The sequence below is a fragment of the Protopterus annectens genome, chromosome 4.part0 (assembly GCF_019279795.1).
Source record: "Protopterus annectens isolate FY-2018-M chromosome 4.part0, PAN1.0, whole genome shotgun sequence".
NCBI lineage: Eukaryota > Metazoa > Chordata > Ceratodontiformes > Protopteridae > Protopterus > Protopterus annectens.
In genome coordinates, this window is record NC_056733.1 from 1,328,208,107 (window position 1) to 1,328,220,513 (window position 12,407).

The following is a 12,407-nucleotide window of genomic DNA, read 5'->3' on the forward strand; positions in this document are numbered from 1 at the left end:
CTTCACCACTTAACCAGGCATAAGCCAATAAATCTCTTATCAAAACCAAATGCCTGCCTTTGATCTGTTTTAGCTCCATTCCTTTTGCTATCTTCAATCTATTCCTGATCCCTTTCTCTTTATCACCTCTGCCACTTCACTTTCTGGCTTTACTTTTTTCTGGGTTTTTAATTCTTGAAGAAGATTATTCTCACTATCCCTATCCTACTATTCCATCCCATTTTGGCAAATAGGAGGTTAGTATATATCTGCAGTTCACCTACACACTAACACTTTATCTACAGTGAAACCATTCTATATATGTGTTCACACCACAGACCCTGCCAACCTAATATTTTTGTTCTTATATTCTCCTTGGCCAAATTCATAGTTAGGCCAGTCTATAACAAGACAATGGAGTAACCACAGCTCTCTAATTTAATGAAACTTAACATTTTCCATACTGCATCATCATACTGCTAAGCTGATACCTATCTGACTGACAAAATCACTTCATGTTTTCTTAAACTCTGAGTGGCTTGCCTGTAGGCTGTAGATAGGATATGCAGGGTTTTCATACCATCTCACCATACTCCAGAAGTCTAAGTTGCTAATTTTTCCATGGCCCAAGACAGAGAGTACAGCATGTCAGTTGCTATAATCAGCCCTTATGCTATCCTCATTTCTATCTTTTCTAGACAGAGATTATTCCAATCCATTAAGTCAAATGCAGCCACACAATCAACCAATATTGCATGAAGATTTCCTGATCAAACTAGTGTGCACTTCCCATTAATATGTTTAAAAACAAAGTGGGTTTTGGAGGCTGATGTATTAATTTGAAAAGCAAAATGATTCTTATGAATGGAATGCTTATAAAATGGTGGTTTTAAACTATTCAAACCAAGATGGAACATATTAATAAGTTGTCTAATAAAGTAATAGAATAATGCATATGGGTATGAATTGCCTCACCTTTTTGTGAATGAGAAGAATCATTCTCAAGCCTAATCAAAAAAAAATTCTTATTTAAATCTTGGATCTGCTCCTGTTGTAAACTAGGCTGATTCTTGTTACCCATTCTCTAGTCATGTTGAATTCCCTATATCTATTTCCTACCCTCAAAGCCTTCAGCAACCTCCACTACCTCCTCTCCACTATGTAGCCTTTCAAATACAACCACCCTGTAACCTCTATCACTGTGCTTAATTTCTAATCATATATTGACTTTCCCCTCTTTCTTCCATCTCTGTCTTTATTACTGTTTTCGTCTGCTTTGATTACTAACATATTTGGATTTTTTCTCAGAAGACTGTAAAATTTAATTAATAAGTTTTGTATTTCTCCTGTATTGCACAGTATATTATGTCATTTAAAAGTATTACATTATGTCATTCAAGAACTACGGTGGTGGTGCTGCAGTAGCATTGTCACCTCACAGTAAGATGCTGTTCGGTTCGATTCTCAGCTAGAGCATCTTCTGCGTGGAGACATGCATGAATGGACGTACCTTCGTTAAAGGTTGTGTGTCAGGGCTGGCAACTCGGCATGTAAAAATCTATCTGCCAATCATTAGTGGACCGGAGTTCCGCTGTGGCGACCCCTAACTGGGAAAAGCCGGAAGACACAACAAGAACAACAGCAACATTATGTAATTCAAAAGTATTTTCTCTTTTCATGTAAAATGTTAATCCATGTAATGTTGACTTTTAATTTTATGTAATGGACCTTTTTCCTCAGGCATCTGCTGAAAATGAGTACCAGTTGAACATTCTCTTTAACCATATGTCAATAAATAAATAAATAAACAAATAAATAAATAAATTCCTATTTTATAAGATTCCATGAATTTCATTTCCTAATATAATTCTTATGTTGAAATGATTATAACATAGCCCAGTCATTCATATACCTAGCATAGATTTTATTTCCTGTTCCTTCAGGCTCAAATCCCTTATTACACTTCAGGTTGGTCATGCTTTCCCAAATCCTGTGTGGAGATATGTTTATTATTTTGGACAGCGATTCACAACACATTTCTTTAATATATTTTAATGCTCTGTTTAAGATATCATCATCTGAATCAAATGTTTTTTAAAGAAGGATAGCCACCCTCTTTCGTCAATTAACCGGTCACCTGACATGTTCTGCATGACATGCAAAATGAATAACTAAAGTCAAAATCAATACCTAACTCGTTTACTATTGTCTATTTTCCTACACAAGTGACCTCGAAATGTTCCTGTCATTTCTGATAATGGAACAGTTAACTGTGTTTCAGCCACAGTACATTGTTTATTTCAGTTTATCTGCCTGATCTATGGATTCAAAAAATAAAGTGCCTGTAGATGAACACATTTCCTGAAGGATATTCCTTATAGAGCCATCTGTTCATATCTCCTCATTTTTTATTGGAGTACTTAAAAGCTTTCCTATAAGTTAAAAACGTCTTCATATCTGCCTTTACCTCTTTACTTTATAGATTAATTACTGACTTTTCAATCAAAACTATATCAATATTATTTTGAGAAATAGAAGATAATAACTCTCACTTGAATATTTCTGTTCTATAGAAGTTTAAATCTATAACAGAAGATGTTGTAGAGGACATATAGATTAATATAACATTTGACCCCATTTATTCCTGGTCCATTCATATTCAAAAGGTTGTCTCTAGTAACTACATTCAATAAACCTCATCTAGTCGTAGTGATCTATCGTATGGATGTGAAATTATACCAAGACCCCATTTGCTTGAGTTGGTGGTAGCTCAGGTAGATAAAAAAGATCATACGACACTTATAGAAAAGGGTAAGGATTCTTTATTTAAATTCACAATATATTATATATATATATATATATATATATATATATATATATATATATATATATATATATTAATTATATGCAATAATAAAAGTAGACAAGAAGCACCAAACCAAGACAAAAACACCACAGCTCACAGGACAATGGACCCACAAATGATCTCCAAACAACGAGACGTAGTAGAAAAAACTTTAATAAAGGTTTTCACAACCAATCTTCCATTGAACAGAATACAGTTAAGCACTTTCACCCAGTCCAAATACCAGGCTTCATCAAAACAAAACAACATTGTGTTTGAACAGTTTAAACAGCAAAATTGCATCATATGACAACCCCCTCCCACCAATGAAATAAACATTTCCTATTTAAAAACATAGTACAAATATTCATAATGTTCATTGTAAAACTTGTAAATACCACCATATTAACACATATATTTATGTATTTTTTCCACAGCTGTTCACAAATATTATATTATTCTTCACACTTTTCCTTTCTTGATTTTTCCTATTCCTATAATTTAAAATTTAAATTTTCTATCACTCTTTTTCAAATAAAATTTATTTTGCTTTTAATCCATGCCCATTTCTCTTCTCCCTCTTCACTCAAATTATTTTCTTCTTGTTCTACTTCTTCCCTTATGTTTTTCTCTCTTTCTATTGTAATACATTTTTCATCTTTCTTCTGTAGTTTTTCTATACTGCCTTCTCTTACACTCCCCTTTGGTGTAACTTCAATCCTTTCCTGCATATTTTTTTACCACAATCCATCCATGAATATCCTACTTTCTCACATTTAATACATTTCAGTTCACATTTTTTTTTTGCTTCATGACCAACTTTACCACAAAAAACACATTTTCTTTTATCACAATTATTAATTAAATGGTCATTTTTACCACAGGAAAAAAGGCATGTCTTTGGTTGCCCCTAGTATTACACCAAACCTCTGTTCCATTCCACATTAATAACACTAGGCACATGTTTTTTTTTTATTTTGCATTTACAATATCACACCACATTCTTATCCCCAGTCCAAAAACCTCTGTTGTCATAAATCTTACTAACATCCATTACTTCTCTACACACAGTTTTTAATAGTCTCTTAAAAATGTCTCTTTCGATTTCTGTAGGAAATTGCATATACAGTCTCTTTTTTGCTTCCCTATTAAATGTCTGTATCGCATATAAATTCCATGGATTATCATTCTTCTTTCTTTCATTTTACTCTAAAAGTTTCTCTATATGCTATGCCTCCTCATAAAAATGTCACAGAAAGAGTCTTTATTAATACAATAAATTATCTTACCTCTCTGGGTTCAATATCCAATGGTGAGATGCCACTATCCCATATTTCGTACCTGTTTTGTTCTTTTCTACCTTGCTACATATTTTTACACAACATTTTCTTCTTACTTCTACTTTCCTTTCCTCCTTTTGTTCTCCTTCTCTCACAGATTAAGCTTATAATTTATTTTTTCTGCTCTTATTTTTGTACTTCCTCTTCCTGTATTCAGTGCATTATTTTTCCCCATGATGCTGCTTTTTCACTCTCCAGCTCACTTTGTTCAATCAAATCCTTAAGATACACATCCTGCAACCCTCCTGACTGGAGGGCTGTAAGAATGCAATCCACCTTCGACTCTTCTTCACCCTTGAACAACCTCTGCTGGAATAACCTCTTGCTATCATTCTCCTCCTCCTGAAGCTCCTTATCCTCTTTCTTCTTCCATTTCTCCATCATAGGTTCATAGGTTCATAGGTAGGTGCTAGGCTATCGGCCCAAGGGCCTATGTAAGCCTAGCCAACAAGGTTCATAGGTTCATAGGTTCATACTAGGCTATCTGCCCTAGGGCATTTATAAGCCTAGCCAGAGTGTGTGTGGCTTTCACCACCCCTTAGGATGAGAATACTACACCCATTAGTTTGCTGTGCCTCTGTTCAGCAGTGACACAGAGATGATTCCCGGGGTAAACCTACGATCTCCCATCCACTCGTCAAGATTTCTCTTGAACAGAGTCAGTGAGGGGCTCTGCCTCACATGGACTGGGATTCTGTTCCATAGTGTAGGGAGTCTCTGGGTGATGAATCTGTCCCTCCAGCACGTCCTATTTATATCCGTGTTGAGGTTTAAGTCTCTTGCTCTCGTGGCTCTGGTGGATTTGGATTTTTTGAGGTGGAGCATGTCCATTATTTCCGGGTTGGACATGGCCTTGTATGTCAGGCACAGATCACCTCTGAGCAGGCGGTATGCGACTGAATAGAGCTGGAGTTTCTTCAGTCGGGCAGCGTATGACATATGTTTGAGCCCCTTTATCCTTTTGGTGAGGAACTTTTGGGGTCTTTCCAACTGCTGCAGGTGTCGGGTAAGGTACATTCTGAATGGGGCGTTGTACTCAATCATTGGTCTGATAAGTGAAGAGTACAGGGTACAATGACCTCTCCTGATCTGGATGTGAATCCCTTCATGATCAGGTGGGCAATGTAGAAGGTCTTCCTAACCACTTTGGCAATGTGAGTGTCAAAAGAGAGGTTACTGTCAACTTGGGTCCCCAGGTCCCTGATAACTTCTTCTGTGTTTAATGGATTACCACCTATGTGGTAATTAGGGGTTACCTTGTTTTTCCCAAAGGGTATGACTATACATTTTTTGGCATTTAGCTTAAGGCCATGGCTCTGGCACCAGTTATCCATTTCTATGAGACCTCTCTGGAGGATGTCTGTGTCTGATGGAGTGTCAATTATGGTGCCCAGTTTGCAGTCATCTGGCTTATGCCACCCAAGAAAGTTATTTTCCTGTGCCACTGTTGAACAGAGCCACAGAAGTGATCCCCGGGGTGTATTTCCTATTTCCCATCCACTCATCAAGATTTTTCTTGAAGAGTGCTAATGAAGAACTTTGCTTGACATAGATGGGTAGCCTGTTCCAGAGTATGGGAAGTCTTTGGGACAGGAATCTATCCCTCCAGCATGTCCTGTTTATTGTGGTGACAAGGTTTAGGTCCCTAGTGTGTGTAGCTTGGAGGGATTGGGATTTCTTTAGGTGTAGCATGTCCAACAGCTCTGGGTTTGACATAGCTTTATATGTTAGGCAGAGATCACCTCGTAGTAGGCAATATGCTATGGAGTAAAGCTGGAGTTTTTTGAGATGGTCAGTGTAGGGCATCTGTATGAGGCCAGTAATCCTCTTTGTGAGGTACTTCTGTGGCCTTTCCAGCTGCTGCAGATATCTTGTGAGGTACATTCCAAAAGGGGTGTCGTACTCTATAATGGGTCTAATGAGTGTCAAGTAGAGAGGAACAATGACCTCTTTTTTCCTGGATGAGAACCCTTTTATGATGAGGTGTGCCACGTAGAAGGACTTTCTGACTACTGTGGTGATGGGACTATCAAAGGAGAGACTACTGTCCACCTGGGTCCCAAGGTCTCTTATCACACATTCGGTGTTAAGTAGATTGCTGCCTATGTGGTAGTTCATGGGTACAGAGTTTTTAACAAATGGGATAACACTGCACATTTTGGCTTTGAGCTTGAGGCCATGGCTCTGACACCAGGCATCTGTCTCAGCGAGACCCTTCTTTAGGATGTCCACATCATTTGGGGACTTGACTATGGCTGCTAGTTTGCAGTCATCTGCAAACTTCATTAGCCAGAGGCCTTCTGTGTTAGCCTGTACTTCAGAGAAGTAGATACCAAACAGGAGAGGTCCCAGGCCAGAACCCTGTGGTGCTCCACTTGTCACTGCTTTGAGGTCAGATTTGGAGTCTGCAACTTTTACAGTGTGGGTTCTGTCAGTGAGCCAGTTGGCAACCTAACTTGTGTTGTAGGGATTTATACCTGGTTTAGTGATTTTAGCTATCATCTCAGAATGGGGGATGATGTTGAATGCCTTGTGAGGTCAAGATAGGATGTATATACCACCTTATCCTCATCTACGGCTTTGGTGACTGCCTCAAAGAAGTCGATCAGGTTCAGGAGGCATGCTTTTCACAAACCCAAACTGGGTGGGATCCAGAGTTTGGAGTTTACCAATGTCTTTGTTAATGAGTTCCATGATGATACGTTCCATGGCCTTGCAGACCAGGCTCATCAGGCTAATAGGTTGATAGTTCCCAGGATCAGTGGTGGCTCCCCCTTTGTGGAGTGGGATAACTGTTGCTGTGTGCCATTCAGTGGGCACAAAGCCCAATGTGAGGCTATTACTGAACATGGTGTTTAAGTGGGGAGCCAGTCCGTTCGGAAGTTCGTGTAAAGCGCAGCCTGGGATGTTGTCTGGTACCATGGGTGCTCTGTTTTTGGCTTTAGAGAGTGCAGCTTTTAGCTGCGTAGTTGTGATTACAGGGACTCTGCATTCTTCCTGTATAGATATGGGTCCTTTAGTGGGTGAAGGGAGGTAAAGTTAGCACTGAACCTATCTGCCAGGATGTTGGCAATATCAGTTGGTTCTGTAATTTTCGTGTCGTTCTGCTGTAACTCAGAGCAGATGTGGGTGTTGCTATCGAGATTCTTGACATAGCTATAGAATGCTTTGTGGTTGTCCTTAGAATTAGTGGCGATTTTGTTTACGTAGCTAGCTTTGGAGGATCATATAAAGGATCTCAGCTTCTTACTGAGGCTGACCAGGGAGCTCCTCCACTCATGGGATTTTACTCTCTTTTGCAACAGTTTCTTCCTTTTGTTGTACAGTTTGTTTATGGCAGGGGACCACCAGATTGGCTTCCTTTTTTGGAGGATAGCGTCTCGGTTATGTTTGGGATAGCACAATCCATGCACTTGTGTAAGTGCTTATAGAGTGCATTTGTGTTGGATTCAGCAGTCGTAACTGTATTGCCCATCTGCATGGGTGTCATGAAGTTCACCACTTCTGTCTTAAGAAGCATGAAATTGGCTTTAGCTCATCTCAATCTCCTTCATCAAAAATAGACTTTCCTGTGAAGGCTCACATGCCTTCACTATCACTTCTTCCTCTTTCCTTTCAATTACATTATTCTTCACAATGTCTTCCTCCATAGTCTTCTCTGCTTCTCCGAATGATCTTCATGATAGGACCCAAAGCAGAAAGTATAGCTGCAAATTGCATTCCTGTACGCTAACAGAGTAGAGGAAGTTCCCTGGTGCCTTGTCCAAATTTCCCATAGTCAATATGAATACAACCTCAGGTTTCCCCTGAAAAGATGTTACTGGCTTAGTGGGACTAACCCAATCACAACGTATAAATAAATAAATTATATCATACTTAGACTTCACACCAGTCAAGATAATCCCTTATTCTGACATAAATATTGCAACAAATAAATGTGCTGTCTCCCCTCTCATATGCAAAGTCTGATTGTTCATGTAAATCCTCTCAATCCACTGTTAATGCACAGTGGGAGAGTATTGCACCTGCACAGCACTTGAAAGCATTTAAAATAGAATAGAAGATTTTATTTACTTTAAGACTTTTAATCAGTCAATTTCCCAAAGATTATATATGTAGAGGATCATGCTGGAATCTTATGATTATGAACGTAGCTAATCAAAAATTAAGTTTTCCAAACTTCCATTTTTAAGAGCTGGCACCATGAATGTTTTATAATTAAAAATGAACTTATATTTTATTTTAAAAATATTCCCATATATAAAAGAACATGTATAACTTTCAATGTGACACATAAAATTTAAAACATTACTGTTCATGAAAATAGGACAATTTGCAACATGTGACATGGGGGTATACATTCATGTGTACAAACATACATTTCCGAATGCCTATTACCTCAAAGTGTTTTGCAGAGTTTTGTCATGTCGCCTGTCCTAAATGTCATAAATATGTCGAATTTGACATTCCTGGATTGCTGCATCACCGAAACGAGTACTACAATGAGTCAAAAAGGGGGCGAGGTTTTTTAATTCGTTTTTTCTTTCACGATTTTCAAAATTTGCGGTTTACAATTCATGGAATCAGCGTCACAGATGTGGCCGACAAAGTTTTGAATGTATACAGAAATGGGAGATATAACAGAATAACATTCACCCTTTCAAACATGTATCAAAGTTTATACTGTAAATATGCTGAACAGAATCAGTTCTTCAGAATGGAATGTACATGCACATAACCTGCAAATCTTAAGAAAATAATTATCACAGAATAACAGATTACAGATTTGTAACATTGAAACAACCCTACACTATTTAATTTATATATTTAGAGTAATAGGAAAACTAGAAGCATATTATTTACCAGTTTAACATATTCTGTTGTTTAAGCAATTTATTGTAGGTATCTGAAAGTGAAACAGCTCTCCAGTATAGGAGGTCAAAGTACAGACCCTGCAACTGTTAATAAAAATATGACCATGAAGAACACATTACAAAGTTCTAAAGCTAAATAAAAACTCTGTGCAAACTGAGTTCTAGAGTAACTTTGATGTGCAAAAGCAGTATGAATTTCAACAGTCTAATTCTTCAAAGTAGGCATCTATGTAAACCTCAGATGATAAGACATTGAGCAGGGAATGTGAAAAATACACATATTACCTAGTGCAATACTCCTTAACTAAACAAAAAATGGCCCATTAATCTCTAGATTTATAACAATTACAAATGTTTGTCAGCTGGTCCCATAAATTACGATACATAGTCACACATGTTGATCAATTTCCACAAAATCCAGACATGCCTTGATATGACTTTGATATGGTAACCAAGAGTTGTCTTGTTAACCACTTCTTGGTCAAAAACATGTTTTATGCATCATGATGTATACATACAGCCACTGGATGGGAAAGTCTAAATTGGACATAAGTATGAGTGTGTATGGGTATGTGTATGTGTATCTATGATATGGAAGAACAATCAAGATAGGGCAAGCCACCAGGTCATCTGAACATTTGTTTTAGATAATTGCCACTGTTGAAGTGACACCCCAACCCCATGTGTAAAAATGGGAAAAAATGGGATGTGGAACAATGGATGGATAGATGGAGATTCAACATACAAAGACTTGTTCTAGAGAAATATATCTCAAATATATGCAAACTAGACAGCCTTACTATTTCCAATCATGGATATGGGAAATGCTGGAAGTAATATGACTGTTATATAGGCCATTTAAATATGTGTTCTGATATTTCTGAAATAATTATAGGACCAGATACATGTGCAATATGTGCAGAAATGAGTTAACATGACATAATGTGCATATTAAGAAGATAATTTAACCATTGCTGTTACTTTATGAGTAGACAAATAAGCATCATGCAGTAGCATTAATTCCTGATGAATATTTTTTGGATAAGGCATTAGTTTATAAAAACAAATTCTACCTAATGGATTACCAGTTAGGAAAGATACATGTTTTTAGAAGATAACTGTCTGTATCTGTGATAAATTTATAAAGATATGACAGAAAATATGTTTCCTAGAATAGTTAATCCAATATAAAATTAGACCAAATTTATCTTTGATGTATTCAAAGCATTCTGAGTATATGTTTGGATTGTATTATTACATAGTAAAGAAGACTGAGAATGGCATTTGTTTTAGTTAGCAAAGATTTCACCTATAAGTTATATTTTATATATTTAGACCATAAAGTCAAATCATCTTTCATTTTATTGATTGACTGAGTTAATTTGAGACATGAGTCATTCAGAATTTTTTTTTTATATTTGACCCCTAAGTATTTATGTTTCATGGGTGATATGCTCGTTTTAGAGACTAAATACTTATAGTCTGAAAGTCTGAGGATGTATGTGGTAAAAGTGTTGATTTTCTGCACATATGCCTAAACCACTGTAATCTGTTCTCTATGACCTTTTTTACAATTTCTTTATTTGTCCCACGGTGTGTATCCTACCACCCATCTAGGGGACTTCATCTCCATTACCTCTGGTTTCCACAACTGCTCTACCGTTACCACCCAGGGTTCTGTATCATAAAATATTGCCGGTCATGGTCACATCACTGTTTTTTATACCTTACTTTTCAGCTTCTTTGGCATTCATCTGTCATACACTACCCCTGACACTCTGTATCTGTTGTCTGCATCTCCTCTGATTCTTACTTTGACCTCTTCATTTAGACTATCCTTCTTTTCAGCCACCCCTCCTGGATACTTGAAGCTGTTAGTCTGTCCCACTATTATCCCTTCCATCTCAGTTCTCATCTTCCTCTTCCAAATTCCCCATTTGCTTCCATTACAGCTGACTTAATTGCACTCAGTGTCCTCCCGTGTGCCTTCAGTTGTGCATTCTCATCCCTTATCATTTTCTGAAATTCTTACTAGGAGTCTACATTGTCTGAATACAGCACCTGTGTTGATATTTCTTGATCTTTCCCCTCCAACATACTGTAGTTTATTACCAGTATGAACAGTACTGGGCTCAAAGCAAAACCCTGATGCACCCCAGTCTCACTGAAACCTCTCTGTGAGACTGAACCTGTTTACACTTCAGTCATTTGGTTCTTGTACATAGCATCTAGTAATTCTACCAATGTTTCTGTGACTTTGAACCAATGGAGGACTAACCAAATCAGCTTTCTGATCTACTGCGTTCTTAATATTGTATAGTATTAATTACATCATGTGATTATACTCCAGAAATAGGAAACGGCCATGATTGTTTAGCACTTTAATAGACTTTTATTAAGCACCTCTAAATGCTAAAAAGGTCATCTATTGGCAAGGACCCACAGCAGATGGTGCTGTCCAGCAAAGAACAGCAGCAGATGATAACATTTCTTTAAAATCTGTAAGATACCTTGCTCTGCCACACTTTTAAACAAAATATGTGTCAGTCAATATTTAACAGCTTTTAAAGCAGTTTGCTATTCCGGGGACACTTTATGTCTGCCTGCTGTCTGTTAGATGGCACCAAAGTGCTTTAAAGCATTCAGAGGCAATAAAACACTTTCCACTTCTACTCTATTTTTTCTATTTTCTTTTTTTCTATATCTGGTGCAGGTAAAGCTCAATGCACTACAAAGAATTATGATCCGGTCTCACCAGTCATACCTCTTATTATGTTTTTGGGACGTAGATACCGAGATTCACCTCCTAGGGTTTTGATCTTGAATTGAATTGCTTGGCATCCATGTCTTTGTCACATAATAAATTTGCTTTGATTGGAGATACCACCATAATCCTCTTTATTATGGGTTTCTCAGCCTTCCACAATTCTCTGAGATGTTAATATAATTCTACCATCTACTCTGTTATGTTTTAGTTAAGATTATAGTGCATAATTTGTCCCTATGTTAATTAAAGAAACTGGGCAATAAATTTTAATTCAAAGAGGGTCCATGCTGGGCTTGTGGATAAAGAATCTAATAAATTGATTCAAGTATTCATCTGAAAATCCATTACCTTTAATGACATTAAATAGTTTCTGATAATTGCAATCAACGGTAGTTTATATAGTCTATAGAAAGATGCATCAACTCCATCTATAACAGTGAACATGCATTGTTTTAGGAAAAAAAGCAAAAAGAGACTTCATTGAAAGAGATGTCATCCTGTAGTAAGTACATCCACTATGTTATTTGGAATTTTAGTAGGATAAAATTGGTAAGCATGTTATTAATAGCAGAAAGTTTGATGCGAGGGTCTCTTGGTCCACA